This window comes from Balaenoptera borealis (genome assembly GCF_965194805.1).
Source record: "Balaenoptera borealis genome assembly, chromosome: 8".
Taxonomy (NCBI): Eukaryota; Metazoa; Chordata; class Mammalia; order Artiodactyla; family Balaenopteridae; genus Balaenoptera; species Balaenoptera borealis.
In genome coordinates this window covers 46,511,754-46,525,690 of record NC_138865.1, presented here as the reverse complement: position 1 = coordinate 46,525,690, position 13,937 = coordinate 46,511,754, and the positions used below count along the sequence as shown (strand labels likewise).

At 37.8% G+C, this 13,937-nt stretch overlaps 1 protein-coding gene across 5 annotated transcripts in view; it reads right to left on the bottom strand.

Annotated features, from left to right (window-relative positions):
* LINGO2 (leucine rich repeat and Ig domain containing 2) overlaps positions 1-13,937 on the bottom strand; it is a 1,216,268-nt gene that overhangs the window by 413,443 nt on the left and 788,888 nt on the right. For 4 of the 5 annotated variants that reach the window (XM_082400553.1, XM_082400556.1, XM_082400554.1 and 1 more), the window contains one exon: positions 7,614-7,646. The exons of the other annotated variant lie outside the window; for it this stretch is intronic. The gene's annotated coding sequence lies outside the window, so the exon portion shown is untranslated. The remainder of the gene's footprint in view (positions 1-7,613; positions 7,647-13,937) is intronic. 5 annotated transcript variants of the gene reach the window in all.

The following is a 13,937-nucleotide window of genomic DNA, read 5'->3' as shown; positions in this document are numbered from 1 at the left end:
ATAATCTGCGCCTGTCTCTTTGCTTTGCGCTTCTTTTCTAGCTCATATTCACACTACGTTTCCAGCACTGCCTTTATCCCCAAATAGGAGATGGTTTTGTAATTGCCTTTTTGTTATAGAAAGCTCAAAAGAGGAAATATTTGTTGTAATTATGTTCATTGGGTACAAAAATGTATTTTCTGTATTTGCTCATGGTCACATTCACCAGGAGAAATATCACCCACTTCACTTCTCTTCTATCTTAAAATAGTAGTAATTCTAAGCTCCCTGAGAGACTGAAATATAAAGTGAACTGTAGAATGTAGGCTCCCTCTGACTCTTTGAGATGCTCTACATGATTGGATGTTATAGTCTATTTTATGAGAGCAAAGGATGTATGGTCAATGATTAAGTGGAAATAATTTTTCATTCTTTTGTGCAAGAGTTTGGTTTTGTAAAGATACTGTCTCTCTGTTCTGAGAACCATCTACTGCTGTTTGCTTCATTTTTCCTCTAGATTGTTTCCAAACTGGGATACAAGGTAAGATGAATACCACAGTCAAAATGCCACCATGCTCTGAAGCTGCCATCAAGCACTTTTGGTGGTCCTCAGGAAACAGCGTCACTTTGTTCTGTGTTTAATGTCTAAGACGGGGACTCAGCCGAGGCACCTGCCATTTTATACAACTCTCTAATCTTCCTCTTTATTAGCTGTCTGGCAACATCATCACACTGGCAGCATGGTTTAAATCTTGTTCACTCTTGTAATATAAAAAGACAAGAGAATGTCCCCGAAGATACAAACTTAATCTCTTGTACTGTAGACAGGTTGTTTTTCAATGTAATTTTCCTAGAAACAAAAATTCTTTTATATTTCCTCAGGGAAAAACAACCATCTCTTTGCCTTCTAAGTAAATATTTTGCATTACAATTGTCCAGATGTTCAAGATGCTTACTGAAGCTTTCTCTGTTAGCAGCTAATTCTCTAGATCAGTTGTTTAAAAAGGCACACATTATAGTATATATTCTCATTCATTTACTTATTTATTTCATTCATTCAAATAACATCTATTGAATTCTTGCTACGAATCACACACTATGCTAGGTACTGTGAATACCAAAAAGAAAAAGGATGCTTTTATTTGGGAAGACAAGTAGGGAAGGTAAACTTACAAAAACATAAATTGTAACACAACATGTTAAGTGCTGTGATGTAAGTATGAGCCAAATGTCCTGGGAACACACAGACATTCCTGTCTAAGTTTGAATAGGAAAGTATGAGAAGATTTCACAGAGGAGGAAGAGATATTTGAGTTCCACTAGTCAGTGTGTGCCAGGGAGGAGATAAGTGGGAAGGGCATTCTTAATAGAGAGAGAATGTGAAGAGCTTAGTGTGGCTGGAACAAAGGTAGTTTGGTAGGAGAAGAATAGGACAGAAGATTGAATGCCACTTGGATCAGAATGTGAAAATTAATTGGAATTAATTAACTGGAATGAATTGCCTAGGAATGAGATGGCCAATAGAAATATGGCTCAAAGCTAAGAGCTGGATCTGGGCCGCAGAGGTGGTCCCTATCTTCAAACAGGCTTCATAGTGAAACAAGAAGGACCATTACTAGAAGGCAAATCTGCAACATCCTATGATACACGATGCTGGAGGCACAGTGCTATCCTAAAAAGGGCCTCCGGCTGGCCTGGGTGAGGGTTGATGCAGAGGTAGCAGAGGAGGAGAAGGAGGGTAATTGAAGGGACTTGGGAGAAAGCTAAGCTGGGGAGGGCAGGGAGATGAGGCCACAGGAAGTGAAGAGTAGTTTGGGGTAGGGTTTTTTCACCTGTGTGGGAGTTTAATCTTCCCTTTCAGAGTTAAAGAATCAGAACAAGAGCTAAGAGCAAAGTTCCCATCAGTCAGGAGTATTTTCTGTTTTTCCTTCCTGTTCTGCCTATGGGAAATGCACCTAGTTTGAGACTAACCCAGAAGGCTAAGAAACAAAAGGAAGAGAGAAAAGAAGGATATGCCCAGGCAGACGATATATATAAATCAGGGTCTGCTTGTGTGACGAGGAGAGCATAGATTCCATAGTAAAAATGAGCCCCGAGTCAGTCCTTTTCCAGGAGAGCTGCACTGCTTTCAAATGAGATGTTAGAAGCTCTCCCTTGAAGTTCATGCGGGTCTTTGAACTTTTTCCCACTGTTAAATCTGGGGTCAAATTTGGCTGAGATTGCTGCAAATCTGCTTTTGATATTTTTCTTTCTGCTTAAAGCAGTCAAAGCCTGTTGCCTTCTCTTGTAATCTCTGCAGCCACTGCACTAATAATAATTACGGACTGCTTCCCTGGTGGTCTCTGCATTTCTGGAGTAGACACAGGATATAGCATTATCAGGTCTGTAGGAAAGAAGAACCTGGAACGTTACCTGGCTGACCCCTCAATTTTAGCATTTCCTCTATATTTCACCCCTATTACATGATCTTCAGGCTATGCTGGAAAGACTACCATGGGGGAACTTACAAGTTACCTGTGCTTTGGGACAGCATGTTTTATAGTAACCTTCCTCCTTACAATGAGCTGGATATGCTTCCTTGAGCCTTCTGGCTTCTTATATTATCACTTGGCACCACAGCTTAATCACACCTCTCTTCCACCTGAGACTCCTTCAGATATTTGAAAACAAAAATGCTAACACACTTTGCAGCTCCTTCAAGAGCGAAATGGAAATGGATGTTGGAGGACTCATTGCTTTTTGTCACATGTTAAACTGGGATCGTTCACTTGACTAAGCTCCTTTATGAAGAAAATAAAAATAAAAATCAATAAATAAGCAAACAAACCAGGAAAAAATAACAAGAAAAGAGAAAAATTTCCCAAGGTCTTCCCAAGGTGAGACCAGGATTTAAAGCTAGAGTAAATTACACAATTGCTAATATTAAAAAGTACATTTAAATTTAGCAATGCTATAACAATAGTAATACCCTAATAATGCCTCATCACCAAATTCAACTATAAGTGAATCCATTTCTCTGGCCACTATGCATACTGCCTTGGCCTAACTGCTACTAATAGCGTAATTTTGAGTCCATCACCATCCTCATTACCGTACATGTATATAAGTGTACACATACTGTATATGCATATATGTATATTAATATACAGAATATATATGGCTGGGACAAGATTTACTAACATGTGAGTACCCTTAGCATTTCCACAATCTGCCTTGTTTTTAGTTTCTCTCATTGAAAAATCTGGACAATGTGTCAAGATAAAATCAGAATGATGAGAGAGACAGAAGGAAGGTTTTAGGCAGAGAGACTAGGTTTAACTACATAATAAAATGTTGGAAAAGGGGAAAGCGATATACACAACAAAACTGCAAGAACTGGGGCATAAGGTAAGTTTAATGTTTTGACATGTGAGAAGATTGGAAATATTGCATGGTGTAAATAAAGGGAGAGATGGAGAAAGGGAATTATGGAAAGGGTTTCTGTGAGTTATAAATCTGATTACCTTAAGTGATCTATGAAAGAATCAAGTGAATATTAGAATTCTCTTTAATTAATAATCATTATCTAATCTGTGCTTTTTGAATGACACCCTATTTAGAAGCAGAGCAAAATAGGTTTTTTATAGCCTTCTAAATCTGTGGTACTCAAATCCAAACACAACACTCCCAGTGTGAAAATATTAAAGAGCTCTGACATGGAAATAAGACCTACATCCTATTTTCAGATACACAGGAAAGACAAAGGGAAATTAGGTTTAGAATCTGTAATAAAAAGGAAATTAGTTTTTTTTTTTATTTGTAACTTTTCTCCTGTATTTAAAACAATGAGTCCATTCATTCTAATATTTAGCCTCTGGACCCTGCTTGCTATCTGCTCAAACATATATTCACATTTTCAATAGGCTTTCTCTGTCTTCAACAGTCCCTCAAATGGTTTAGCATGTAAATCATTAAGCCCAAGTAAACCCAGCTAAATGGAATGGATTAGGGTCTATCCATTGCTCTAATCCTGTAGCAGAATTGGAAAAAAAAAACAAACCTCAAAACAGCCCTAAACCAAAAACAAAACACAGTCATATTTGTTTGCTTTCTGGTCACCTTCGTGGGGGAGGCTCTTCTACAAATAATGTAAATGGAACTCACTGAAGAAGACAGGGAGGGGTTCAGTGCTCTTGACAAGGCTTAGAATCAAAATAAACTGTACAATATTCCCTTATTTATAACCTTATAAATATGGTAAAAATACAAAGAAATCAAAGCCATGAGCTCCACCCTTATGGAATTCTTGATATAGTCAGGGGAGTAAGACCCTTTGAGAAGGACTTAACAATGGAAGGTGAATGACAATGTCAGGCAACAGGATGGTACAGAATGCAGTGTTTCAGAAACAGTTTCCATCCCAAACAAGACCTTCCTATCTTATTCATCAAGCAGTCTGGGGTGGTCCATGGTAAGGAATGAGTAAAGCAATGTGATTGTGGTCCTTATTTGGGCACTAGTCATTCTATGACTTAGGACAGTTTGCTTAACTTCTGTGAGCCTGAATTTCATTATTTGAAGAAAAGAAAAGCTAAAATGAATATTAGTTAAAGTATTTTTTAGATCTACAAGTCTGTAATTGTGATTTCCTTTCACCAGAAGGGTATGAGTAGACCTGCAGTGGATAGCACAAGCCATTAGAAACATCTACAGTGTATATAAGTGGCAGAGTACCTATTGGATAATGTAGGAAAAGACTGGGTGTCATAGGTAGGTTCAATGAAATATGTAAGTATTTGCTGGAGGTGGGTCTGGAGCCATCAAGATTATTTTCTTTTAATTTCTTATTAACCATTGTACTTTTCACAGGATTAGAGATAATTGTTTTAGCATTTACTGTGGAGTCAGTCTGGAGACCATAATTACATGTCAACCCAGTGATGTTTCAGACCCTTATGGGTAAGAACACTTGCTATTGCAGAGCTGCACTATACCCCTTCATCCAGGTGTGTTTATAAATTAGGTTTTGGATCCTGCTAACTCAGAGGCCAGATTAAGAAATTTTAGTACTATCCTGCTTTACTTGGATTATGAAATACCTGGCAATTTCTATGACACTGAATTAGAAGTGCCATTTTTTCCCCATTGGATCAGACGGGGCTCTTTCCCTATAAAAAGTCGAAGTTTAATATGTTTACATACTTGCCAGAGCATGTGTCAAAATAAATCCAAGGGCTTGTGTGGGAAGCTGGCAAATCTCCCTTCCTCTCCTTCCTTATGCCCCCACTCTAGTGGACTCTGAATTGTCTGATGCCTCACCCAGAGAGGCTGAACAAAGTAGGATCTTTTCACTCAGACCCCTTTGCCTTTGGGCTCACCACAAGCTCCAGCACCAAGAGGCTGCTGCTGGATGGCCTTTGCATATTGGCGACCTGGTCTGGGATCACTGACCAGTCTCAACAGAGGGAGGGATGGCTTTCCTCTTCTACTCTAACGTACACGGACGATACATACACAAAACACTCTGCAGATCTCACCAAGAGGAAGGGGCTCTAGTTGCATCCCTTTATATTGTTCTTCTGCTCTGCCCTGCAGATTTCCTACCACTTTTATTGCCATGGAAGAATGACTGCCAACCTTTCCTGAAGGTTTCCTCTCTCCCACCAATCTGCAGCAACCTCCCCTCCATCTGTCAAGCCTCACATCACCATGAGCGAAGGCACTCTCTGCACACAAAGGCACAGACAATGCTAGTTTCCATCTGAGCAAGATTTGGAAGTTGGCACCAAACCTCTCCTTCCAGTGACTTCCTCCTTGCTACTACTGATTCCCTTCTCCTCCCCCTCAGCAATCACTCAAATTGCCGACTTCCCTCACCTTAGTGATATTTATCAAAATCTTATATTTAGAAAAAAAGTAGATGCAGTTTGCTACAAGAAGATGGCATAATTTGATAGACAATCCCAGGTTATTTATACTTTCACATGCAACAAAATGTGACCATATACTGAATACATCTCTGATGGTGAAAATGAAAGATCACGTCCCTGAGAGAAGTTTATTTCAGAGAAGTGAAGCTGTTGCCTGCCCCTAATAATAACGCTTTACAGTAACAGTAATAATAGCGAAGTAGTAATAATGGCAACTACCATTTACTGCGTTCTTACAACAGGCCAACGTGATTTGTAAATACATCATCTCATTTATTCCCCAACAACCTTATGAAGCAAGTCGTCTCATTTCTTTCATTTTACAACTGAAGAAACCAGGGATTAGAGATGTTAACAAGCTGGCCCAACACACAAATGGGTAAACAGGATTCAAACTCAGGCACTCTGATTTTAGAGCCCAACTTCTCAACCACTACTCACTGCCTCCCATTATGTATTATAATTACATAGATTGATGGCTGAGATAACTTAGACTGCTTTAGATTAAATGAATCAAATTAGATTGGCAGATAGTCACTAGAGTCCCTTCCCAATTATGACAGTTATGTTTCTGAAAACCTCTCTGGTAGCACAATTTTCTGTTGAGGACCTCAAGACTTTATTTTTAAAAAATGCTTTACGGGAAATCAATGTTAGTAAGGAAAATGAGAAAGTCTTTTTTTTAAGTAAGTGTAATAATGCTCATTAAAATAAAACAGTCCCCCAAATTAAAACAATATTTATCCATCTTAAGTTAGTATGAGTACTCTGCTATTAATTTCCATTTACTAACCATGCTTAGCAGAAAATTTCAATCTTTGCTTCCCATGAAGTTTGCTTCAATCTACCACTGCCATTCTTACAAAGAGCCATTTCATGTGTGTCTGGAATGTTTTTTGCTTTGCTTGTTTAAAATGTATAGTGGTAACATGCTTGTTCTTGGTCAGAAAGTGTTAAGATTGCTTAAAAGGTATAGGGAAAGAAGAACTACAACTAGAATTTTGAGAAAAGATAACTGATATTATAGATTACAATACATTGATTACTACTTAACTATGTGATAGTAGTCTATATATAGTAATACATCTCACACAATAGTAAAAGAAATTATATAGTTTACTATTATGTAGAGAGGAGTCATTTTCTCATTGTCACACCAATGGTTTCCTCTTCACCTCAATTATTTGGGAGTAGACATATCTGAGCATATATTAGCTGAGCAATGTGGTGGAAACATGGCTCATTTATCAGATACAGCAAGTTAAATTGAAGACCTGTGACAATAGGTGAAGGTTTTTTGTCAGAGATATCAAGGAGCATTGGAAAAATGTGTGGGATTGGGAATACAGTGAAGGTCAGCCAAACAAAGTATGAAGAGAGGAAAATCAGGTGACAGGGTCTTGCACACTATATGTATGTAATAAGTATTCACTGAAAATATATATGCATGGTGGATGGATGGAATGATGAATGGATGAAGTGGAAAAATACTGAATATTTACAATTTCACAGTTTTGTCAAGTATTGAATTAGATATTATATTTGATTGCTATATTGCATTTTGTAACAATCTATGTTGTATTTTTCCATCCATGAGTGAGGAAAATAAAAGCATAATGTCCTCTAATCGCTCTCTGTGAAAAGCTAAGGACATATTTTGCTCTGCTTTTTTCATACTCTGTTTCATATTAACGAGAGGTTTTAAAACATCATGAAAGTACCAACCTTGAAAGCTGCATTCTGTTTTGCTCATCTCACCTACAAAAATAAAAAAAACAGGAAAAAAAAAAGGAAATTTAAGTGAAAGCCAATTAAGGCAACAGCAGTAAAAAGAGCATTTAAAAAAAAACTTTTACCTTTTTCCCTTGACAAAGGAGATACATTTAACTGTGAAGAGAGAAATACTCTGATAAACCTTTCTCTCCTCTTAAACTGTTTTTAAAATATTTTGTGCTTTTTCAATTTTGTGAGTTTGCTTTTTTTTAAAATTTCTTGGGGGCACAGCAATTATGAATGACAATGAGGAAAGATACAGGGAGGATGTTTAATAAAAATGATAAAACTAAATTAGATATAAAGAAAAAACACAGGCAGAACTTAATCAACCCTTGGAAATTCGCCATCATGATAAGATTGTTCGATAAATTCAGACAAGAGTATTTTAAGAGACTATTACAATGTATTCTCAGGTTCTGAATTTTTACTCTTGAATGCTGATTAGAACACAGGCTCTTGCTTCTTCTCTCTCCTCACTCCCCCCCAGATAATCTGTTCTCCCTTATGGACCAAGTGATTATTGTGTTGTTTATAATAACTGTTCTACATTCCTTATGGAAATTGTAATTATGATGCTGAATATTCAAACTGCAAGCCACTTTTCTCAGGGAAATTGTAATTATGATAATGCAGTATTTACCCAACCAATGTTTTCTAGTCATTGTTCTCTTTGAGGAATGAGGAGGTGAGAGAAAAACACTGAAATAAAATATCCTGTTGGGATCTCAGATATGTATTCTGGTAATTAATATTTTTATCACAATTTTATAAGGTTCAGAAATATTGAGGAATTTACCTAATATGACACAGCTAGTAAATCAAGAACACCCCAAAATAAACACAAAATTATACTATTTAGAAAAAGAAACAAAATTCCAGGTCAGTCACTGAAAAATCGAGTTATGTGAGCCCCTAGGTAGATGGCAAGTGGATCTCTACTAACTCTTCTTATCTATCTGCCTTATTTCCACTTTGCCAGATCTCTACAACCAGTGCCCCAAACAAAGATGGGAGGCCTATCCTTTCTTCCTTAGGAATTCAGCAGTGATTGTTTAGGATTTTTTCAATATTAACAAGCAATGATTGAGGACCTACCATGTACAGTACTTTATAGATATTTTTTTATATCCCATAACATTCCAAGACAAGTATTTTTACTTCAATTTTACAAATAAGGAAAATGATTTACACCTGAAGTGATTAATTTGCCCACATTTTCCAAGTTGCTCTCTGTTCTTTTAACTTGCAAAATTGATTAGTCAATCAAAAAGAAATGAAGATTAAACAGAACCTCAGAAATTAAGGGCAAACAAAACAGGAAATTAAAAAAGGAAGAATAATAAATATATAAATTAGTGATTTCTTTAGTAGACTACATTCTAGTCACTGGCTTACCACCATCTTATGCAGCTTGAATACTTCCAGGATCTAGTCTCGGTCCTTCTCTCAGCTTTACTATGCTTCTGACCCCGGCCCAAGAAGTTCCATTCTCCTCCTATATATATATTTTTTAAGCCTTAGAATAACCTTCCCTTCGTTCTTTCAGTAGAGTGCATCTATTTCATACAGGTCACATAATATCAATATATATTTCTGTTTCCCCACACATGGAAAGGCTGATGAGCTGCCCACCCAGATAGTAACAGAGATCAATGCTGAGCCTCAATTAAAGCACGATCCTCGGGGAGACCAACCAGCCACTTGATGGAAAGCTGATTAGGACATTGGATCTCTTCCACCTCAGGAGTAGTGATTCATTTTGACTAGAACTAAAACCAATTCTAAATAAGGGTTTGCTTATCTGCCTGTAGGGTCTTGTTCAGCACCATGGTCCAAGGAACTAGAGAGTATCTGATCCATCAATCAGTACATGATACTGCATAATATTACCTTAGACCGAAATACTTTGGATGTCAGCAATAGATATATAATCATGGGATCCACTCATCCCGATACATACTGCATGAGCCAGAAGCTGCTGACCTGACAGACACATGGAACAGCATTTGGAGGTGTGGCTGAACCACCAGCTTGGAGATGACATGCTGCAACGACGGGTGCCATTTAAAGGATGTGGGAAACACACTAAATCAATGACCATTCTTTGGTACTGCATCCCTAATAGATAGAATCCATAGTCTAGAGACCAAGGGGAGGAAGCAGAAGTGGTCGAAATTGGCATCACTCCCAGTGCCCTAAGCGGGGAATTTGTGCTTTCTGTACCACAAATTTAGGCTCTGTGAATCCAGATATCCTGGTTTTCAGAGGAAGGATGCTTCCATGAGAGGACACAGTAGGGGTCTCATTGAACTTTAGGATACACCTTACATCCAATCACGTTGGGTTCCTTGTGCCAGGAGACTAGCAGAAAGGAGAGAAGTCATCATACTATCAGGGAAAACTGATGATCAGGAGGAGGGGCTGTCGGACAACGAAGGCAGGGAAGAATTTCTAGTATCCAGGTGATTTATAGGGAATTTCTTGGAATTTCCTTGTTTTTGATAATAAATAGACAAGTGAAGTAGTCATGGCCTAAGAAGGGAATGGTGAGGAGGGGTTCAGACCCCTTAGTAATGGCCTGTTCCACCCCCAAGGTAAGCCATGTAGATCACCAGAGGTGCTGGCTAAGGATGAGGGAATTCTAAAACGTGTGGGAGAAGAGAGAAAACAATAGGAGGACCATAGGTATCAACTATGGCCTTGAGACTAGCTGCATGGGCAGGGGCTGTAGTTCTAACCTTCCTCTTGGAGGCTCTGCCAGAAAAGGTGACTCACTAGAATCCTGAAGAAGCTGTTCCAAGATGCAATAAACTTATTACATGAAGCATGAAGAGCCAATGCTGCAGGACATTACCCAGATCCTCCTTCAGGACAAGGCCCTCATCCCCCATCTGCCTGAAGTGTTGTCTCCTGGTGGCTCACAGCTGACTCCTTCTCTGGGAATTTTCCTCCTTCCACCAAAGGTAACTGCTTTACCTGAGATAATTCACCTTCCCACAGGCAGCTCATATCTAATGACTGATCTATAGATGGGTACAAAGACCAGGCCCCCCTTTCTCTATTCGGGACACCTATAACAATATTGATCCCAAGCACACTCCTCAACAAACTTCCTGCATCAAAAGCTCCATCTCAGAGTCTGTCAAGAAAACTGACATAAAGCAAGAATCTAAAATTCAGAAGCCATGGAGATGAGAACTGAATACAGGTATGACTGGCTCTAAAGTCCATATCCTATTCATTATATCTTCCCATCTCCCATAAAGAACAGTTTACTCTAATTTTCAACATAATTTTGTCTAGACAGTAAACACAGCTGATAATGATATGTTTAAGCCTGTAAGTCAGAAAGCATTCTTCAGTGTTACCCAATAGCTATAATTATACTGTCATTGGAACATTAAACTAATATATTTATACCCCTTGAATTCCAGACTGAGATAAATTAGTAGATACAGAAATATATATACATATTTACTAATTTATAATATTATATTAAAATATATATGCACATATATATGCATATATGTGTGTATATATATTCTATAAAATATAAGTCAAGACTAATTTGGTTAGTTTGACCAAAATTCCTAATTATGCTAGCCTATTTTCAAAGAACAGTATACTTTTAATCATGCCATTTTCTAGGAAAAAAATTCAAAACAGCTCTGTTTCAGAAAACTTAAAGGATTAGTTACAGAACAAAGGCTTACATTTTCTACCATAAATGTAAGGATTTTATCAGGCATGAAATGTAGTCAGAACAATTTACGGTCCAGTAAAATATTACTTCAGGCAAGCTTTACAATCAGAATGCAGAAGTTACTTAATTCTATGTAATTTTGAGAGAATGCAGTTAGGACTTTACAACCAGCGAATGGTTCAACTCAGTGGTCATCATCTCTCTGTAGTCTCTTGTCTGGAAATCATTATGTCTCTTGAAACTGTTCCTGAAGAAATTCCACATCACTTATTCTTAATTCTGGGTGACATCATTACACTCTTCTATTTAAACATACTTGGCCTGATTGGTTTACTCATGTTATTCCACAGCAATACTGCATTAAGTGCTTAGTGTGATAAACACAAGACAAAATCAGATAAACTGAGACAAGAAAATTCCAAGAAACGTACCTAACCTGCCACAGTGAGGCAGGAAATAGTTGCTCTACCTTGAGGAAGAGTCTCTGGTGCCTGGCATAGTAACCAGCATGTGGGAAACCACTGATTAATATCTTGGCATGAGTAAATGAGTACATACGTGGAAAGATAAAATGAGCGAGAGAAGTGGATGGGACAAAGATCACAATTAACTGAGTGGTGAACTAAAGGTAACACAACGCATTTGATGAGTATCATTATAGGTGTTTTATTATTTATAAACTAGTCCTTAATATTATTTTTTAAATAAAATAAGAAAGCAATATAATAAAAAATATGAGATTCTGTACTCAGTCCTCACCCCCTCTCCTACTTAATGTAGAATGGTTTAGATAACACTACTTAATATAGAATGGTTTAGATAAGATTATAGAGCTGCAGTATGAGTTCTGAATCAACAGGCAATGTGATGTGTCTCCCCCATACACTAATACCATGGCAAGCTTTATTATTACACCTGTAGCATATAGAGGAAGGTAGGAAATGAGCCTGCATTACTTTCCCATTGTCATTTCAATATGGAGTATTGCTTTTTGTTTTGGATACCAGATTTTATGAGATCCACAAACAAATGGAACACAATATGGGCGAAGGCTAAGTTAGTGAAGAAAATCAAAAAAATATAGGAAATGGCTGAAAGAATTGAACATGATCAGAGGAAGCATGAGAGTTGTTTTGGAACATCTGAATAAGCATCATAAACTTTTAGCTAGAGATATTTTAAGTATTGATAACATGAGGAAGAACACTAAAAACTGTCAAGATGGCTTGTGCCTTAAGACAAAAGTTAGCAAATTACAGGCTGCCAAATCTGGCCACCAAGTCTATGCTCTTTATTTACACATTGTTTATGTCTGTTTTACTGCTACAGTAGCAGAGTTAAGTAGTTGTGACAGAGACCCCACAGCCCACCAAGCCACATGTATTTACTACATGACCACTTACAGAAAAAGTCTGCTGACACCTGCCTCAAGAGATAGTCATTCATTCATTTATTCATTCATTTAGAAAATATGTTTCAAGCAAATATAATGTTTCTAAAATGTACCGGACACTGACAATATACAGGTAGGACACAGTCTTAGCCCTGGCAGTCTTAGCCCTGGTACCAATTTCCCTGTCACCAGACAGAAATTAGGTGACCATTAACAAAGCATATTTTGGAAGGGAGCAAATCATGAAACAAATTATTGGATTCAATGACTTCAAAGATTTCTTTCAACTGTAAGATTCTTTAAAAAAGGAATCCTCTTGGAGGAAAAGGCCTTGAAAAACTGGTAAATGGAAACAGATGAAGAAATAGGGGGTTGGGGTTATGGAGAAGAGTCAAGGTGAGTGATTAGAGAATAAAGACCAGTCAAGTTGGATAAGTATATGGGGTAGGAGTGAGGAAGTACAGAGGAGATATCTGGACAGACAGAAAACACTATATTGTGAAGGGTATTCTATGTCAGACTTAAAATTTTTTAGCTTATTTCAGACAACAGGAAGCTATGAAGTCTTTTTGAAAAGGGGTAGTATAAACAAAGTGAAATTCTGGGAAGATCAATTTGACAGAGATATGTAGGATGGATTGGAGATGAAAGATAGGAGAGCAGTACAGGCTCAAAATAAGCACGAAACACTAAGTATTGGATGGGAAGAGAGAAGCAGGAGTGAATGTGTGTTTCGCATGAATGAGGCATGTTGGTTCCACAGCAACTCAGGCTCATGAGAAAAAATAGGGAGCGGGGGCTAGGTGTGACTAGGGTTCTGCCCCTGGATGTGTATTATTTCTTTCGCAGAGCCAGAGGCTTCCTCTATACATGGCCCAAAGGAACATGGTAAACTCCATCTGATTTTAGTCAATATCCAAGAAAGCCCAGCATTGGTGGGTAGATAATGATGTCGTTTAGAACAGGATCACTGACAGTGATGATGACTATATAGAATTTGTGTTTGGACTTTCAGAGAGGAGGCCATCAACTGTTTTGGGGGCCCTAGTTAATGAACAACTGAGAAGTGGATTGTATCAAGTCTGGGAGGAAGCTGCAGAGCAAAAACAAAAAAAAACAAAAACCCAAACCCAAACCCAAACCCAAACCCAACCACCACACCCCCAAAAAAAAAGCC